The sequence below is a fragment of the Ammospiza nelsoni genome, chromosome 2 (genome assembly GCF_027579445.1).
Source record: "Ammospiza nelsoni isolate bAmmNel1 chromosome 2, bAmmNel1.pri, whole genome shotgun sequence".
In the NCBI taxonomy this organism is placed as follows: domain Eukaryota; kingdom Metazoa; phylum Chordata; class Aves; order Passeriformes; family Passerellidae; genus Ammospiza; species Ammospiza nelsoni.
The window spans coordinates 32,242,489-32,262,684 of NC_080634.1; the positions used below are offsets into that span (position 1 = coordinate 32,242,489).

Genomic DNA, 20,196 nt, shown 5'->3' on the forward strand with positions numbered 1-20,196 from the left:
GGGAGTTAATGTCTCTACTGACCTAGACCGCAGGTTTGCTGCAGAGCCCTGGCACCTTGGCCCCTGAAGCAGACAAGGGATGCACAAGCCTGAACTCCTGAGCTTTGGGGTAAAACAGCAGGTTCAAGGGGGCAATGTGTGGTAGGCGGTTCGGGAAGGCTGCACCTTCCCAATGCCTCAGCAATGGGGAAAGGAAGAGGGAAATGTGCGGCCTGGAGTTTAGGATCAAGGGAGGCTGTGCCCTTCAAAACCCTGAGAGAGAAAACCCTGCGGGTGTGCCCCCCAGCGGACTCCCCCCTTAATTCAAACAAAGCTGAAGAACTCCCCTGTCTCCTTTTTGGACATAAACCTCTGGCGTTAGTGGATTTTCCTGACACAGTGAACAAAACAGACACGTCACAACATGCAGCTTTCACTAAGCTCTTCCTGACTATTTTCCTATATTCTTTTTGATAAGCACAAAGCATGTAAGAAACAAGCAGGCAATGCTGTCAAAGCAGCATACAACACTTAAACATAAATTAGACACATAAACACTATTTATGCTAAAAGTAAATCCCTCAAGACAAGATAAACTAACTGTATCTAGTCATTAGCTTTTTAAAATATGCTTTTAAAAGAGAAAACACATTTTAAAATCAAACCATGACATCTAAAACTATCTAGCTTTCTGTTTTCACCTTAAATTGCATTAACGCTTTCCAAAGGTCACAAAAACGATTTTGACAAAAATATACTCATCATGATATGAGTTCTGCTGAATAATTGGTATCAACATACCCATTTTCAGCAGTTTTATGTGACAAAATCATCACCTTTCAGCTTTTTTAGGTTGAGAACAATCCAAAATAACTACAGTATCAACACACTGTGGGTGAACATTCATTTCATAGACAAGAGCCCTTTGCAAAGCCTGATTGTGCTTTAAGCTTACTTTCTTCCTAAATTCAAACTATTTTTTCTAATAATTTTTCAGTAAGGAAGAGTCTGTGCATTTGCAACTGTTCCACACATATCTGTGTTATCTGTCCTGCTCAGAGTCACAGGCACTGAATTCCATTTCTGTTCTTAGTCATGCATGGCTCACTCTCCATGCCTACAGCATCTCCCGTCACTCTCAGCACTGCTAGCAATGTACAGTCAAGCCTGACCTAATGTGCTCCCCTGGAACAGAAGGCAAAAATAAACACACAAAGATGGGACAAATGCTAGCAACCCTGAGTTCAAATTTTACCCATCTTGCAGAGCATCAAATAGGCCGCTTCAAAATGTTTGCAGCTTCACCTCCTCCCAGTCCATGTGACAGGCTCTTGTCGGTTTGTGTGTCTTTCAATTTCCATCTGACTTTGTTGCCTGGCTTTGTTACTGAATAGCTTATCAAGCCCCAAATAGGTTTTATCCACTCTCAATTCAATCAAATAATTGAATCAGGTAAGGTTCTGCAATTTGCTTGATGCAGAATATTTAGAAGAAGAAGTTTCCTGATGAGTTATTTCAGGATGTGAAAAACGAGGTTCACTCTCCTGGTAAAATTTAAAAGTTTAATAAAGGGCAACAGGATACAAAAATAAAGCAAAGTTAACGGCCGGGCGCTTGGCATTCAGCCAGGAGCACACCTGCTATTTCAGAGACACCCTTTACACACCTTTTCTATTGCATCAGCCTATTGCATTTTCATAAACAATTTAATATTTAAACTTTTCCCTGAACTAGTTTACATGTTCCAAGAACTGTTTAGCATGGTTCCTCCTTGGATCTGCCTTTTTAGAGCATGCACATCTCTTGGCTGTGGTTTTATTCCGTTTTTATTATCACCTCCAGCTTGGGCTTTGGTCCATACTTTCTACAGAGGGTAGGTGCTGATAGTTGGCATATCAGTAGCAGGGGTTTCCATCATACGTTCATTGGGTATTATCCAACCAAGCAGGCAGCTCAGTTAGCACAAGTGCAACTGTATCAGCTATTTCACTACTGTGTCTAAGTTTAGTTAATAGCAGAAATAAAAAAATGTATCTTTATAGCAGTTACGTTAACATTATACATATAGCATCCATTTTCATATTTGCAAAAATCTGATATTATAATATGTATTTAAAACAATGAGATCTATGCATGACAGTCTGAAATCCACTACTGAGGGCAAACTGAGGAAATACAACAGGCTTTCCATCTCTATAGCAATAGTGCATTTATGCCATAGTTTTTCTATTAATAATGCTGCTTTGTGTTAGCTGTGCTCAGATGTTGCACACCACATCCTAGCTAGCCGACTAGTTGTTTTCAAACTCTCCCTTTTTCCTTCTTAAACATTGCTGGAGAGAGGACTTCAAAAGAGGCAACATCCTGTGATACTAGGTCAATTAATCTCCATGTCAGCCTGAGGGCAATGCAGAGGCAGCAGGGAAGGAACTGGCAGGATGGCAAAGACAGAGCAGTGAGTAGCACAGTTCAGCCAGGAACAGCACAGGGCTGAGCACGAGCTGACAGCCCCCCAGTACTGCCACGGCAGAACACAAAGCAGGACAGTGATCAATTAGCTTGACAAAAGGGAATTAAAACAGGATTAACAGCTATTGTTGACACCTACATGGATCCACAACTTTTTTTTCAAAAACACTGAACTTGGCTTGGAAAATGGGCCTGGAAAAAAACTGGGCAATGACTTCTACAATCGATAATAATACAGTGCAAAAAAAGTATCAAGTGTATTAGGAATACACTTCTGTGCCTCTGCTAGAGGGAAACCTACCTGCCTAAGGAGCACTCAGCTGCTGGAAAATCTACAGCAACTGAACCAAAGTGCCAAGAAACACATTAGTAGGGAGAAATTTGATATTGGCTCTGCAGAGGGCTGGCTGAAAAGTGCAGTGTTTTTTCCTAGCTGGCATCTCTAACCTCTGTGATACTACAAATGCTTCTGCTGAGTGACAGCAGTACCCCTTTGTAAATGATGGGGAGGATTCCAGTGCTACTAGCAAGGAAAGTAATGCAGCTCCTGAAATTCCCACCTGTGCCCACATGAAGATACAGATTTCTCTCCTACACTGAAAGAAACTGCACAGGGATTACAAGAGCAATAATTTTATGGAAGAGAAGAAAAAGCAAGAAAGAATCCACTGACAATCAAAGCTTTGGTACTCTGGTAAGATCAGTTCCTCGAGCTTTCTAAAGACAAAAACACCTAACCATTCACAGCCTCTCTGAAGCTCAGCTGCATGAGTGTGATACACACCAAGCAGAAATGAATAGATGGGTCAACAATTTAAATACAGCAGACAATATATCAGAATTCAAGATAGATTAGAATTGAATATACAGAGAGTCTCCAGAAAATGCTTAAGGGCTGATAACAGTAAAAATGAAACCTACTGCTTTAAGAAATTTAGTTTAGTTCACAGCTGTCCAATAGGCTACCACAGGAATATGTACATAGCACTATTTATAATGAGGCTTTTTTATTCCATCACAGAGAAGCAGACAACACACTGCATGCAACAAAACAGGTACCACAAACCGGCTCAGCCCAGAGAGATGGACCCTGCAGTTTCTTCTGGGGGCTGCCATGCCCAGGATCTGCCCTGTGGGAGCCTGGTGACAGGCAATAAGGACAACAAGCTAAGAAAGAGCAGAAAATTGTGCTCCAACACATTCCTCCATGCCTTCTCTCACATGACAAACAAGAGACAGCCTCACCCCATCATTCATAAGGAGATTTGGTTGTATGTGTGACTAAATACTCAAGTGAAAATCTTTCTCCATATTAAAAAACTTAAATAAAAATCCACCCATGGGAAAGTGCCACAAACCTGATATTCCAAGGGAGCAGAAGTAATAATAAAACATGTTAATTAATGATGGGGACAAATATTCCAGGTTCAAGCAACCTGAGAAGAACCAGCGATTAACTAACTGTATCTCTGGGACAAATAATTTTCCTTTCCCCATAACTAATTTATCTTTTGCCAGTGGGGTGCTCCATACATGGAGATTTAACTTTATGGCACATTAAAGTTTAGCTGTATCATATCACTTAGTAACTTACAGGACAGGATCATTTACAATTTTGCCTCAAGGCCTCAGAATCCAGCTTAAAACTGAGACTCTGAAAATTAAATTACCCTGACCTGGCCCAATGCCAATCCCAAGGCCACTGCCCACAGCAACTTTCTTTTCCTCAGGCTACCTTAGCAGAACTTCTAATAATGCTCCTGAAGATGTGGTCTAACATTATCCATGTAATTAGACAAGCTCTTCTTGTGAACAGAGACTGATGCCAAGTACTCATTCAAATCAGACATAAACAATGTGTTAGCCCAACTGTGGAACATCTGAGCACGTTTCACACATTTTACAAATATGTGCCTTTGGCACAACAGGGTCACCAAGTTATTTCTATGACTGTAAGACAGCCAATATAAGTTAACAAAACCTCTTCTCATACTTCTCTTTCTCGCCTTGCTTGCCTGATCTCATTTTGGATTAAATTTTACAGCCTGTATTTGTTCAGTAGGTCCCAGGTCCTCCCCTCTGTGCCTCACTCTGCTGGGCACAGTATGAAGACCTTGAGAGCAATGGCCCTGCTCACAGTCCAAAACAAACCACACAAACGAAGAACAGCCCTGCCCCAGTGAGGTACCCAGGATCACCCTAGGAGGCCTCACAGTCCAGCACATACGCACAGTGACAACTTGCTCCCATACAACAGCACCTTAAACACTTAAAACCCATAATTCAATACATCCTATATGTTAAAATGTCCATCTCACCTGGAATGGCTGCCTGCCATAAACAAGCCATCACAAAGCATCTCACACACCATTTTTGACTTCATTACACAACAGTGTTTTCCAGACATCCCCACAGTATGTGCTGGTTTTAAGATGTAGCTGAAGATTGTCTTCACTATTCAGTCTGGGTCTGAGCTCTCTACTGAGCCCTTTCCTACAACAGCTTTTGTAATACACTCTATTTAATTTTGAGTGATGAGTAGCAGCATTTCACTCAGCTTCAAAACCACACATCAGCAAGGCATTCAATCACTTTATTTTAGCAACAATTTGTTGTTCATTCTAGAAATTCAGGTCTGGCAAGCTTTTTAATATGCATGAGTACATTTCATAGAAAGCAAAAAGCATGTTTCCTATTCTGCTCAGCATGTTCAAGTCCTATCTTCTTCACAGAAATAGACCACTTTGAAAGGAAAATGCTTGAATTAATACAAAAGAGTATCTGAAATCCAGTAGCTAACACTGATAAGCAAGGTAAAGAAAGTAGGGTAATTTCTAAGCCTCCATTAGAGATGGGATACTAATTTTTCAATTTGTTGTGAAATAGATTTCAGAAACATAATGGAAAGGGGGGAAATTGCATATTACCATGCATGCAAGAAAAATGCTTGAAATATCCTATTTATCTTCCCTCTCTAAGGGATGTGGATTCTTTTGTACTCCTTGATGATGTGAATCACAGATCAGCATTCTGGGAATCAATCCTATTCCCATTTACCAGTGTAATATGATCATTTAGCATAATTAACACATGATATTTCATTACTGCCATGGACTTGGACCAGTTCTGAAATGTAAATATTTGCCAAAACATACATCCTAGTGCCCAGTGATACACAATGGTGTAACTTAAGACACTAACTTGATTTGCTTTCTCTTCTGGGGGCAGAGTTAAGGCTGCTGTGGGAATTCTCACTTTCATAACATGAGGCAGCTTTAACATTACAGATGATGTTACATTAATTTCTGCAGTATCAAATTTTAAAGGTGTGGAAACAAGATGAAAGAGCTCACAATACAGCCATCATTTCAAGTGGCACTGGAATGAACAGCAAGAAAACTCCTGGAACAAATAACAACCATTTCAATCTTCCCCAACTATCTTTTCACTAGTGCACTCAATCACCCAGCTCTCCTAGGACACAGTAATCAACAAACCACCATTCTGTGTGATTCAGAGCGTGGCACACGTGCAAAAGGTAATCAGAAAAATCACTGCAAGATGCAAACACACAGCAGCCCTACAGAGAGACATTTTATGACCAATCCAAGACTCTTTATAACAATCTTAAATTCTACAGCATGAAATTTCATAGGTTCTTTATCTTACATACTGTAACATCGTGTCTCATCTGCTACAAATACAGATGTTACCTGTGTTGGTGCCTAACATCCCTCATCTATCTTTTCATTCTTCATCTTGCAACAGAAAAATCAGGAAGCTATTTACATCTGTGCTGGTTTGGGGTTAGTTTTCTTCACAGCGACTGGTATGGGGCTGTGGTTTAGATTTGTGCTGAACACAAATTGAGGGTTGATAATAATCAACACAAATTGATGGGTTTTGGTGGTGGTGGTGAGCAGGACTTACACAGAACCAAGGCCTTTTCTGCTTCTTGTATTGCCATGGCAAGGAAATTGGAAGTATGTGGGAAATTGGGAAGAGACACAGCTGGGACAGCTGACCCCAACTGACCAAAGGAAATATTAAAGGATATTTCATATCCTATAACATCATGCTCAGCATATCAAGTGAAGGAAGAAGGAAAAAGGGAGGAAGATTGGAGAGATGGCTTTTGTCTTCCCAAGTCACCATTATAGGTGATGGACCCTGGTGTCCTGGAGATGGCTGAACACCTGCCTGCCCATGGGAAGCAGTGATTTAATTCCTTGCTTTGCTTGTGCTTGCGGCTTAACCCATGAGTTTTGCAGCTTTTACCCTTCCAGTTCTCTCCCCAATCCCATTGGTGGGGGAGTGAGTGAGCAGCTGTGTGGGGCCTGGCTGTTGGCTGGGGTTAAACCACAACCATGTCCAACATCAAATGTACAGATTTTAAGCTAGTTGTATACCTCCTATTACTGATTTTTCTCTTGGAAACACATAAGTCCTACAAATGAAATTTTCCAAAGCAGTTGACAACAGAACTATTGCCTTGACATTGAAGACCCTCTCAGGATATTTCCCAGTTCTCTCTTAAATAAACAGTATCCCTAAGTCAATGCATCTTTGCAGTATCCCCAAGACTGAGCCATTGAGCAGCACCACCTCTAATGATGTTTCACACAAGAGTAAAGGAAAGCTCCAGCATTCCTTTTTCATATCCTCACCTAACATGTTCTTAGCTTTTCCCAGTTGCAAGGGGATTCTTCCCCTTCACAGACCATAATCTCTCATCACTGATCCCAAAATGTACAACCGTAGATGTTTTTTGCCTGCAGCTGTCATGACAAGTTTCACACAGCAGCACAGAAGTATGAAACAGTTCTTGGCAAGCCAAGTACAAGAGTGGACTATTAGCTCTCTGTTGCTCTCACTGCTTGGATTTATCAAACTGCACTCCTTGCAGCCTTTGGCAGAACACATGGCATTCAGCAGAAAGGTGGATCACCTTGCTTTCCCTAAAGGAGCAGAAGTTGTTTCTTCTCCTGTGTCAGAAACTTAATGAAAGGTAAGCAGTGGCACATCTGCCACTTGCTCCTAGCCAAGGCTAAATCCCTGAAGAACACAGGGAATGTAAAAATACAAAGCAACGGGCTTGCAGCTGTAGTAAGACACCTAACACCAGGGTAGCCCTGGGTTCCTCTAAAATAAGTCTGATTTTCTAAGCCTGTTTATAGATCCATCCTTTCACAAAATTATATAACTTATGTGGACTAATGAAATTGCTCTCAACTGGAACCTTGTTTCATTCTTCTCTGCTTCCTTTCCCTACAAATGCCACAGGTAAGAAAACAGAGGAAGAGGAATCTTTGCACGTAAGGAAGAGGATTATTTCCTTCCTCTGTTACATTTCCTTCAGTACTTATGGCAGTACTTGGAGACAATCCCAACAACAACCCAACCGTGTTACTCTGGACTCTCTCAGCATTTGTGGCAAGAAAATAACAGATTACAAAAAGGTTTTGTAAGGGCTCAGTGTTGGACCAACTCGTCTTCCCTTAATGTCAATGTGAGGAATATTAATGACAAAGCCTAATGACTCCAAGAATCCTTCACCGAGATCTTACTTACTGAGGTAACTGGATGTACACCAAGGAAAAAGCCACAGATCAAACCTGGAAAGAAGAAGAACAACAAAATTAATTTATTTGTCTTTTGGACCCACTTCCCACCACAAACAATTAGCTTAGGCAGACAGAAAGGAGAACTTCAGGGAGATTTAAAAAAACAAACAGGGAAAGGTATATCAAATTTCACCTGCTCCTGAACAAAAGGAGTAAGTCTTAACACTGGTCTCCAAATATACTGATTTGACCTGGACTCAAGTTTAAATAATGGCAATAGGCAAAATATTAAAACAGAAACTGACGGGAAAACAGAGATCATGGGGAAAAGCAAAAGCTGTGTGTCTATTAAATCAGATATAGTAGTAAAAAAATCCAGTGCTTCTAACCCTTGGCATTTAGATCCCCCATTATCACCATGACTCCTGATGACCTGCTTACAGCAGCCAAACTAGAAATTAAGCAAGACCCTTCATGATAAACTCTCCTCCAGCAGCCTTGCTTTCTGACAGATGTCACCTTTGCTTCTAGTACAACACAGAGTCCTTTACTTCTAGGACAACCGCCGAAGTCAAAACCACACAAAACCACACAACAGAAAGCACTCCACCTTATCCAATTCACACTGGAGCTTTCAAGCCTGTAACACCACTCCACTGTTAGAAGAGTGCTACAGCTAGCAAAGTGAGACTAGGATTTCCTTCAACCACATGGAGGAAAGACATGGAGCAGTACCATCCCCACTGTTTAAAAGACCATCAATATTATTGCAGCTGTAAACAAACAAACAAAAAAAAAAGAATTACAGACTAAGTATTTTTTTAAAATTGTGATCATTCACCAAACTTGGTCAATGGAAATGTTTCCATCATTCCACTGTTGCTGATTTCTAAAATAATGTTTTCTCTTTGCCTTCTTCACTGTATCAAGCATCAATGAAACACTGATATTGATTTCACAGTCTGTTTACTGACATGCTTCAGCACATGGACACTTCAAGAGATCATACACACCACTTCTATACATCTTCCCTCAAGTGAACTAAACACTATGTGAACTCATCACTGATGTCATGCTCCATGGCAAGCACTTGCAGGCATTCACACAACCTAACCAGCTCCCCAGTGACACAGGTGACAACAATTTCAGCCACTGACATACCCATATTGAAGTCAAGGGGAGCTAAGCAGTAACTAACTTTTTTATTTTTTTTTTTTTTAAACCAAGAATTAAATTAGCCAAGATTCCCCACAGTTCCATTGTGTAGATGTGAACAAGTTAGTCAAACTGCTGTCACACACAATATGCTGTCAGCTAGACTTATAGATGAACTTTCTTTACCACTGATATAAACCAGTTATGAGCACAGCACAATCTGTAGCAAAGGCAGAAACGGTCTGAGAGGAGCCCTTCAAGTCATGTAATCCCGTAAAACAGATAAGTCCTAGCCATGTCAGAGCTACACTGACTGGCTTGACAAAAGCCAGCTCTATACTATAAAATTAAAATGGAAAATGAAATGCCTGCAAGAAAACTGTTAAAGAGATCTTGTTGTTGGCAAAGGTAAACATTAATAATAAACTCAAAGAAACAAGACTCATCTGACAGACCAGAACTGGTGAGATAAAAACTCATGGGCAGATGCAACCAAAGCACTCAGTTCATACCCCCAAAGATTCAATACATGGCTTGGGCTGGTACAAGAATGTTGCAAAAACTATGATGGCAAGGAACAGCCACTCTGCAAGTCCTTCAAAACCTCAAATCTTTCACTGTTTTCTGCAAGAGTAGGGAGGTGTATTGAGCAGCCAGGCAACCTGTTCAATCCACAGTTCACAGCAGAAGAAAGTAAGGAGACAAGTCCATCTTCCAAAGCAGAAATCCTATAACTTCTGAGGCCTAACAAAACCTAGAAGAAGAAAATGCTGTACTTTTCTCTTCTAGAAATCTCAGTGACTGGTAGGCATTTATCTCCTGATAGCCTTTAGGTACATCACCAGACCTCAACCTCTAAACTAAAGCATTCTTGTCTTCCAGTTCCTCAAACCATGGCCCAAGGGCAAGCAGTCTGTTTGCTTTTATAAACAGGTGCTTTGAACCAATGTCATCGTCACAGGTAAGTACCAACTTTGGTTGTCCTTCACAGTTTCAAGCTTGCCATGGGGATATTTTGTACCTGAAGTATGAGTGCATTTTATTAATAAAATTACAGCCTACAGCTCTAACGACTTAGAGATCTTTGAAACAGAAACTGAGTTGTCCAGTGATACTAGCAGAAACAGTCTGGTAGTGATCTTCTAATAAACACTTAAGAAGAATGTGAAGCAATGAAGATCACCTCTTAGTCTCTCTTAAAAGTAAAGGAGGGGGATGATTTAGCACCTTCAAAACAAACAAGGGTCTTAAGAAGACTGTGATAAATTATTTTCAAATTTTAGAAACAGAGGAACTAAATAGTACTTGCTAAAGCAGAAAGAAAGAAATTCCTAAATGAAGCAGCGTTTCTCCTTAAAGAGCTCTTTAAAATGCAGTTCATAAAGAAACAGCAACATATCTAAATTACTTGGATCAGCTTTGTTTCCTTTGGTTTAATGTAGAAACAGCAAGGAAGAAACGGACTAAAGACAGCAAAACTGTTCTGTTCTTCCCACAGAATGAACTTCCTCAGCTCTTCAAAGAGGAACTGATGGAAAACAGAATAAGAAGAAAGAACTGAAGATAGAGACTAAATAGCTGTGAAAACCAAGCTATGATGAAAAACAAGCAGGATTTTTTGTTTTCATAAAGTAAAGCAAGATGCAATAGAGATTGTTTGGGTGTCCCTGGAGAGTAGGCAGCTGAAGATGGATTTTTCAGGGCAAACTGACTGCTTTAAGAAAGATGTCTTCAGAAATTATTTTAAGAAAAACAGAATGAAAATAAGAGTTTCTTGTGTAAATCTTGAGAGGTACTTTGTGGTGACCATTCACTAGGAGAATGGTGCATCAATGTGGAACTTGAAAAACTCAAAGCTATCCAGATGAATTTGCATTGCTGTGGGAACTTAAGACTGTTCTCATTTCCTCCTCCTGGTTCTCCCGAGAAAATCCCTTTTCTACTTCATGGTCCTTTTCACTTTGCCTTCTATATAAGTAGAATAGAGCACACATGCAAGAAGCTCCTGTTCTCAATGAAGTCTCTTCCTCTACAGATACTCAAATCACTCTACGGATCACTGGTCCCAGCAATTACTTTTACCACAGCCTTCACATCACAATCTCTGACCACATTCACCTGAAATACCACCCTCAGTCCTCCCACATGAAACAGCAGCAGTCTCGGTGTGTGGGATTTAGCTGATCTTCCATCCTGAGTAGGTGTGAGGGGAATATATTGGGAATTTTCCCAGAGTTGTAGTTCTTCCCCCTTGCTCTTCATCCTTGATGGCACCCAATAGCTCAGTATTAGGTGTCTGTGCTATCTATATCCTCCCTAGAGATGCCTCTGCTGCTGTCCACAGTGTCCAAGGCTCTATGAATGTAAAGTCTTGCCGGTCCTGCTGCTTTCTCCACTGCTGGGAAACAGATCAGCAAGAGCTTTTCTAACACTCAGAGCCACTGTTACTTGGCAAAACTTTGTGAGACAGCACAGCAGCACTGGAGAGATCTAAAAGCTCTGATGTATGAAAGAAAATCACTTAATTTATACTTGGAAGGTTTCCTTTACAGGCTTTTAGGCCAGCCATTTAGGTTTTTATTTTACAAGGAGACATGCTCCCATCTGCATGTTAGTACAGGTCTCTTATACTGCCAGAACCATTATCCCATTCCCCTAATGGTATTTTGTCCACATGTATATAAATACATATAAACAATACTGTGCAGACTGTCCTCCAGTGGAAACAACATACTAGACATTCTCAGAACATTGCTTTCAATCCTTCATAACTTCAGCTGCACCTTTTTCAAACAAAGTCAGGTAACAACCTTCATTCACATATGGCTACACTCTTAAAATTGAATGAAAAACTGAATTGAATGAATCCCTGATTTTGGGATAAGTATGTATCTACAAAATCAAGGAACAGTTTAAAACAAAGCCGGATGAACATCCTGGCAGAACCACCTTACACTGAACTGTATGCAGAGTTGTAGGTAAAAAACACCAGTAGAGAAACAGAAAACAAAGTACGCTTTTGAAAGCATTCTTGAATTATTTAACCTTTAGAAATGTGCAACTGCAAACAGAAAGTCTCCTGCCTGTGCTCAACATGAGTTTGGAGTACAGCTGCAATCACCATAAATGTGATTGTCAGCATACTGCCACAAGGCACTTGAGGAGACAGCACTGACCACCCAATTGCACAAGAGAAGTCACTTGGGTTCTTCCCACCAGTGACCTAAACCCAAGATTCCTCCAACTTCAAGCTTTGCCTCCCTCAATCTTTCAGGTCAAATGAATTTCAGAATGAAATTAAAGAACACCAAATATAGGAGAGTTCACAGAGCCCTATGCTCTCGAAGATTTGTATTGATCCCTGTTCCCTAGAACAGAGTCTCAAAATTTTGAGCTAAGTCTCCTTCAAATCTGCTGACAGGGTGTGACATTTCAGCTCTCTGTTCTATGTACCACCTCATCCTTCCTTTCCAGCCCTTCCTCCCAGGGGAGGGTTGCAGACTTCCTTTCCCTTGGCCTAGTGCCTCCTCAAGGTTACTGCCTTGCCACCCAGTCCCCCCTGAGCTCCTTCCCCAGTCCAGCCCTGCCTCCTGCCCAGACACACCACACATGGATAACGCAGCTCCTGCGGTCCTGTGCCAGTCCTGTGCTAATATATTCCATCACACCCTCACTGTGAGCTTACACAGACCAATCCAAGCACTTGTAAATCAGTGAGGACAGCCCAGGGCAAAGGCAGGCAGTTCTGCAATATCGGAGTAGAAACTAAAGCCCAGTTAACACAGTTCAGCTGATTCTAGAGACATACAGTGACTCAGCCCCAAAAATATCATCAGCATTTTACTAGTTAATGCAGCTTGTTTCCCCTTTTGCACTCGTAACAGGCATCATGGAAATAAACACCCAGCTACTAGTCACTTCCACCTTCAGAAATATCAGGAATTAGAGCAGCATGACAGCGTTTGCATTAGAAAGGAGAACTCTTACAGCAAAAGGGAAAAGTGCTTTCAAAAAAACTTTAAAGTTTTCCTGTTATACATTTTGAAACAAAGATGAATGCAAACTTCAAGTCTTTTAAATGTATGTTACTACTTCATGGTTATCATACTATTACAACATCATATTCACATCCCTGTAAAGAAATGCTAAGCTTAATTAATACCTTTGTCCACTTAAAGGCTTATTGGAGCATATGTTTATGATTTAATCTGCCCCATCTGCCTGGAGCTATCTCTACAACATGTCTGTCTGTTTTGTACTCTTGATTTTAAAAGCTTTTCAACAACAGAATTTTTTCACCCCTCCTCAATAGGCAGTTTAACAGACTAATACATCCCACTGGCATCAAAACACAGCTCATTACTTACTCAGGATCCCACATTTCCTATCTGTTCTTTCTTCCATGTGAAGCACAGTCAGAGGCCTCCTTTCTTACTGGACTTGCAGACAGTGACACCTTGCAGCAGCTGGGCTTTGCCCAAGGATCCTGCCTCATTCTACAAACTCTAGCCCTCAAGGTTTATTTTTTGACAGTAATAAATACAAGTGTTTGGAATATCATCAGAAAAAAGAGGGAAAGGTGAGGTTTGGCTTAAAAGACATTTAAGCAACAGTGCTGTCCAGCTGTATTAACACTTAAATCACAGAGACATCACCTTCCCAGAAACACCTGTGCAAGCAGCATGAGGAAAGCATCCAACATCTCTCACTGGAGAACAGAGTCCAGCCTCATGACAAACACGCCACAGAAAACATGGCACTGAACCACAGGAAGTAACCCATAGGACAGATTTGATGGGTTTTTTCCCAGGGAACACAGCACTGACATTCAGCAATGCATGTTTCATTAAGGGAGGCTACAAGGAGCAGCAGAAACAGCCTCTGGAAGTCAGCTTTAGGAGATCAGGAAAGATTAAGAAGAAGGGCACTAGTAATACCTGTGGTCTCCAATAAAGTATCTTGTTAACAGATAAGTAAAATATACAAAATTTTTATCTTCTCAAAATTAAATTCCAACATGCATTGCACAGAGCAAAGAGATGGCACTTCCTGAGGACATGCCCACTTTTCCACAATTTCACTGCCATGTAGAGAGGAAAGACAAGTATCTATTTCTGATCCACTCACATTCTCTGGGTATTGCTAAGATGGCCTCATCAAGACTGACTCAGTCCTAAGGTCTGTTAACAACCACAGCACAAATGTGGAAATGATCTGCTGGTCCTGGCATGTTTAATCTATTTTCTAGAGAGTCAAAGAAGACAACCCTCAAATAAGAGCTATTCCTTTGTCATTCCCCAAGCTCAGCACCATGCTTTATTGTCATCACACTTCCTACATGAAATTTGAAAGAGCATGGTTTGATCCATTCCAGAATGCATCTTGAAGTGCTGTTACACCAAAAAGGCACTTTGTGATTTGAGAATTACTAAAGGAAAGTGAGTTTATAAATACAAATCATTCCCCTACCCACACACACACCTCTCCAGCATAAGCTGTGAGCACACCAAGAAAAGTTTTTAATTTCATTTCTTTTAGCATCTAAGCAACACATCAGCATCCTAAAACCTTCCTTCATTTCTTCATCTGGGGTATTTACAAGTGTTGCCATTGCTTCACACACCTCCTTCCTTCTCAGACCAAAGGGCTGCTTGATCTAAGGATCAGAGAATTCATGTTGGAGCAGGCCTGTGGGGGTTCCATCATGCTCTACCTTACACAGGACCAGCTATGAGGTCTCAGCAGGACTTCATCCACTTTGGCCTTGAAAACCTGTGAGGACAGACATTGCACAACCCCTCTGGGCAACTTGTTCCAGCATCTGACTGCCCTCCTTGTTGCAAATTACATCTATCCTGAACTTCATTTCAACTTCCCTTTGCTGTCCCTCATACAGTCACCATACAAAAGAGTGAAGAAGCTCTGTCTTCCGGAGAACCTCCTCTAAAGTACCAGGAGGTCTCCATAGGTCCCATCAAATTTTCTCTTCTCCAGGGTGAGCAAACCTAGTTCCCTCAGCATATGATCCTCAATGCTGTACCAGGGCTCTGAGAGCACTGAAAGGCCTTTAAATGCTCTCTTTAAAAGCCTCACATCCACCCCTGCTCTCTGCTCGTGGCACCAGGGACCCCATTTTAGCTCTGCCTGTGGCATTCAGTGCCTGCCCAACCTGTGTAGCAGCTGTGCCCTGCCTCCAGCCAGGTGTGAGAATCCTGGTCCTGGACCCTGTTGATGCAGACCCTGACCTGAGATAATCCCTTCCTTGGGTACTGGCTGCAATCTTATTAAAATAGTCCTGAGTATTGTCAGCTGCCTTCACTTCCAGGGCACAGCACTGGCTCATTCTCAGCCTCTTTAAAGCATTCTCATCTCTTTTTGTCATGCATCAGTAAATCTAATGACATTCAACACAGAAAACTAACAGCGCATCAGTCATTTGCAAACAGCAAAATCCTGAAATATGATAAAAGGGAAAAGCTGAGGTGGGCAAAAAATTGCAATTGTAAAACCCAAGTATTGAAAAGCAATTGTAAAACCCAAGTATCTGGGGAATATTAACATACTACTTCTAAGATAAGCAGCCACTTCTGCTCCAGCTTTCTCAGAGTAACACCAAGATAAAGTCTTGGATTCTCTGGTGAAAACTCGCTAGTTTCACTTGTGAAACAAATGTGAAAGTAACTCCTCCAGTCAGTGCTGCCACCTCAGTGCTGGTTTGCTATTTTAATCTGTGCTCTTCCTGTGTTTCACTTTTCTATTGCAGTTTTTTAGTTTGTGTCTTTGGGGAGACAGGGGTTAAACACTAAATATACACAGTTGTGATGGAAATACCCTCATGGACAGGCTGAGGTTTGGCATGCTTTGGAAGAAAATAACTTAAAATAGCACAGAAAGCAAAGACTGTGGGATATGCATCTCTGAAAGCTACTTTCTGCTAAAATAACCAAAATAGCTAAGATAACACTGACACTCAGTTAACCCTCTATCCTGCTCAACAGAGATGAACAGGGCCATTCTAACCTCAGAGCTTTGCCTGACTAATGCTAATGACACTGCATTTGTTATATTCTGACCCCGAGGTCTTTTTATGCAGCTTTATTAAAGAGAATTAGGTTTAAAGAAAGTGCAGGTACCAAAACCAAGCATGCCACAAGTCTTATAGCCCTGTTGTAGAAAAGGCTTTTTCTGTAGGATATGCAATTTGATCATCACAGGTCTAAAAATATGAAAGGGAAAGATCTGGAGGCAGAAGCTATATTAGCTCCATCAGTTTTCATACTTGGAGCTCAGGAAAAATGTAAAATGGAAGCAATGGACATAAAACTGCAAGGACAGATTTTTTTCCCAGGTGTTCTCTACATCACATTGATAATTTATCTTCAGACATTCTAAAAGTTATGGAGTGCTAACTTTGTCCCCACATTCTATGCCAATACAACTCACATGAATGCACACTTCAGTGGCTGCTATCCTTTGCAGTTATATACCCTGGCTACAAAGCTTAACAAACAAACCATTAAAACAATTTGTGGCACCTGTTACTAACAACTTTGCTACAGGAACATGTTAAGTTTTGCCTTCAATAGGCAATGTTTAGGCCCATCTAGGAATGGGCCAAGAGCCCAAACAAACTCTTTGATTTGACTCTCATGGCTGTTCTAGAGAATATTTAACTTCTACCCAGACATATCCCAGGTGACTTATGCCCAAGTCTTAAAGTAAGTTCAGTGTGGTCAGGTAGGAAAATCAGGTGCCCCATTCCCATGGTTCAAACCACAGAACTATACAGTGTAAAAGCACAGAACAAAAGAGTTGATAGAAGGATTAAGTGAGAAATGCAGCTCTTGCAGTGTGATTTTTCCTTAACACAGCATCCCCACACCTCAGGTCCTCCCCTGCCCATCAGAAATCCCTGGAGCTGAAGGCCCTCCCGAGAGGCAAACCTCACAGAGCTCCCACCTCCCACCAGGAGCACGGTGACAGGCGGATATCCCAAGATACAGCAAGAAAAGTTTCCAAAAGCTCCAACAGGAAAAGGCCACGCTGGAGTCAAGTTTTACATAAGAAGTGGGAAGGCAGGAACCGCTGGCACCACGTCCGCGGAGCTGTCAGCCCCGGGCGGGCTCGCTCCCATCGCGGCCGGGCGCAGTCTCCGTCCCCTCACGGGTGCCCTGCGCGCTCTCAGCCCCTCATCACGGGTGCCCGCCGCACCTCGGGGGTGCGCAAGGCCACGGCAGAGGCAGCCCCCGCCGGCCAGCAGCGCTGTCCCAGGGTGCTCTCCCCGGCGGCGGGGACAAATCCATCCCCAGCCGGAGCCATCCGCTGCCGTGCGGGATGGGCACCGCGGGCTCCCCGGCCGAGAGCAGGACCGCGCACGCAGACGCCGCTGGGCTCGACTCATCCCTCCGAACTAACTTTCCTGTTTCCGCAAAAATCACACAGGCACCGGAGGAGGGGGTGGGGGGTTATTGTTCCCAGCAAACACTCCTCGCCCCTACGAGCCACCCGCAGCACTATCCCGCCAGGACCCCGCCGCTCCCCAGCATCTCCGGCGGCCGGGCCGGCATCCCGCGACCCCCGTGAGGGGCAGTCCCGGCACCCCCGCGCCGGGCCGCCCCGCTCCCGCCACCTCCCCTCTCCCAGGGCCGGGAATGGCCGCAGGTCCCCGCCGCCCCTCGCCCCCCGCGGCGCCGGGTCTCACCCGCGCGTCCCTGGGCCGGGCCGGATGGGGCCGAGTGCTGGGGGAGCGGCGGAGGTAGGGCAGGACACGGCCCCAGCTCCTGCCAGCGGAAACGGGAGGAGGGGCTCGGACCGGCGTTACCGAGCGGGGAGGAGCTGGGGGCGCTGCCCAGGGGAGGCTCCAGCCCCGCGGAGGAGGGAAGGGAGGGATGGAGGGTGGGAGAGAGCGCTGCCGGCCCGCTGCTCCAGCGCACCCCACCCTCTCCGTCCTGCGCCCGCCGGAGCCCCTTTGGCAGAGCTCTGCCTGGAGCCCGCCCCGCTCCCTCTGCCGCCCGCGGTGCCCTCCGGGAAACCCCTGGAGTGGGCGCCAGGAGCATCCCCCGGCGCACCCTCCTGCCAGGGCGGGGGACTCCGACCGCCCCCCTCAGCTGCCCCTGCCCCGAGGGACCCGCGGCTGGACGGGAGCCCCCTCCGGGCTCAGGCAGGCAGGGCTGGTGCCCGGGCCCGGAGTGCAGCCCCGACCGCCGCTGCGAGCGGCAACCCCGGGCGGAGACGCTCGCTGGTCCGAAGCCCACCACGACTGCCGGTGTGTTGCTTTGGCTTCTAGCACAGGAGACCGTGTCTGAGTGTTCCCCTGTCGCAGCAGGAGTTGTAGACAGGTGTGGGTCGGTCTCTTCTCCCACGTAACAAGCGATAGTACAAGAGGACACAGCATCAAACTGTGCCAGGTGAGGTTTAGATTGAATATTAGAAAATATTTCTTCCCTGAAAGTGTGTTCAAACATTGGAACAGGTTGCTCAGGGAAGCGATGGAGTCACCATTTATGGAAGTATTCAAAAATTAGTATATATGGTGCTCAGAGACTTGTTTTAGTGGTGGACACAGTAGTCCTGGGTTTATGGCTGGACTCTTGGACATCTTTTCCAATCTTAATGATTCTTATCTGTAGTGCTATGAGACAGGGCCATAAGGGAGCTCTTCTGACATCATATAGAAAGTCCCCACCTACCTTCCTCTGGGTGTCAGTGGAAGTGCAACAAAAACTGAATGAAGTCAATTTCAAACACTCTCTCCAGCAGAAGACTTTCGAGTTGTCTTAACAGAGCTGGGGAAAGTTTTGGCATGGACCACTAAGCGAAGTGTTATGTGCTGAGGAAGCAACCTAGAACTGGGGCGGAGATGCCTACAGAAGGAGAGTAGTGCAGTTATGGACATGGGCCTCCTGAGAGGAACTGTATTTTACAGTGTATGAAGAGCAACTCAAGGCTTTACCATAAATGTTTTTGGAGAAGGAAGATCTGTTTCGCATTCCGAGGTCCCCTGTGTATTCTCATTTCCTTCTCTGGTACTGCTGCTGCTGTCACACTTCTCAGTTCAAGGGGATGTCCACATCAAATATATTCTCTTGTACTTTCCATCATGTCCTAAGTGGATTTTTATAAACTGCTTGGTTCAACAGACTCGAAGCATCCTGGTGGCAGTGCTGCCAGCAACACAACTGTCATTTACTGCATGTTTGTTTCTCTCCCTCCCCAAGAGAAGCACAAGCTACAGCTCTCTGTGATTTATTTACATGCAGAAGTAAACAAACTTTGCTGTGTGTTTACCTTAAAGCAAGCAATGAAGGAAATATATCTTGCAATGCACCAAGAGATAGAGATCTGTGGAGAGCACTTCTTTTGGTTCTTTGGTTCCAGGCTCCAAGAAGAGTCCATCTCCTGGATGCTGTAGCTCTAATGCAGCAAATCCCATTAGACCTGAGGACTGAAGGATCTTCATTCCAGAATTGATGTCAATCTTTAGTAAGTTAAACTTTGGAAATAAACAACAACTTCCTGAAAGAGAAGCGGCACAGGAAGTCAGCAGACAATGAGAACACATTTGACACTTTTGTTGGTGGTGTTATTGTTAGTTGGTTCTTCACTCTAAAAGAGACAGCATGATGTTGTGTTCTTTACCTGTTGCATAAGCAAAGCAGCTTTATACCAAGGTATATGGGATTTCTATAGTTGAAGTCTAAGTAAAAAATCAATATGTGAAATCAAGTCATCATTTTGTGTCTGCTTTGGAAAAAACGTAAAACATGCGCAGGAAAAAAACCCAAACATATATGGGAGCTTAGTATGAACCTGATGATTTAGGGAAGAGCTTGAGAATCAATGTGAAACTGAGGACTGGAGTTGCTGATACTGTAGATACACTTTGTACCAAGGAAACTGCATTTATCTGCAGGTCTCTTCTCAATTATGCCATTAAGTTTAGGAAAGTATTCTGTTGGACCTGTGTTCCAGCTTCAACTAGCCATCTTCCACATGCAACCAAATCTAACGTGAGGGCACTCTGATGTTA

The 20,196-nt window shown here is 43.3% G+C and overlaps 1 protein-coding gene across 2 annotated transcripts in view; it reads right to left on the bottom strand.

The window, feature by feature from the left end:
* Positions 1 to 18,006, bottom strand: part of TSPAN9 (tetraspanin 9) — a 168,839-nt gene extending 150,833 nt beyond the window's left edge. The window contains exons 1-2 of one of the 2 annotated variants that reach the window (XM_059491366.1): positions 17,869 to 18,006; positions 8,020 to 8,063 (exon numbers count right to left, since the gene is read on the bottom strand). The gene's annotated coding sequence lies outside the window, so the exon portion shown is untranslated. Of the gene's footprint in view, positions 1 to 8,019; positions 8,064 to 17,868 lie in introns of those variants that run through there. The other variant, XM_059491353.1, reaches the window with a different exon arrangement.
* Positions 18,007 to 20,196: the final 2,190 nt, after the last annotated feature.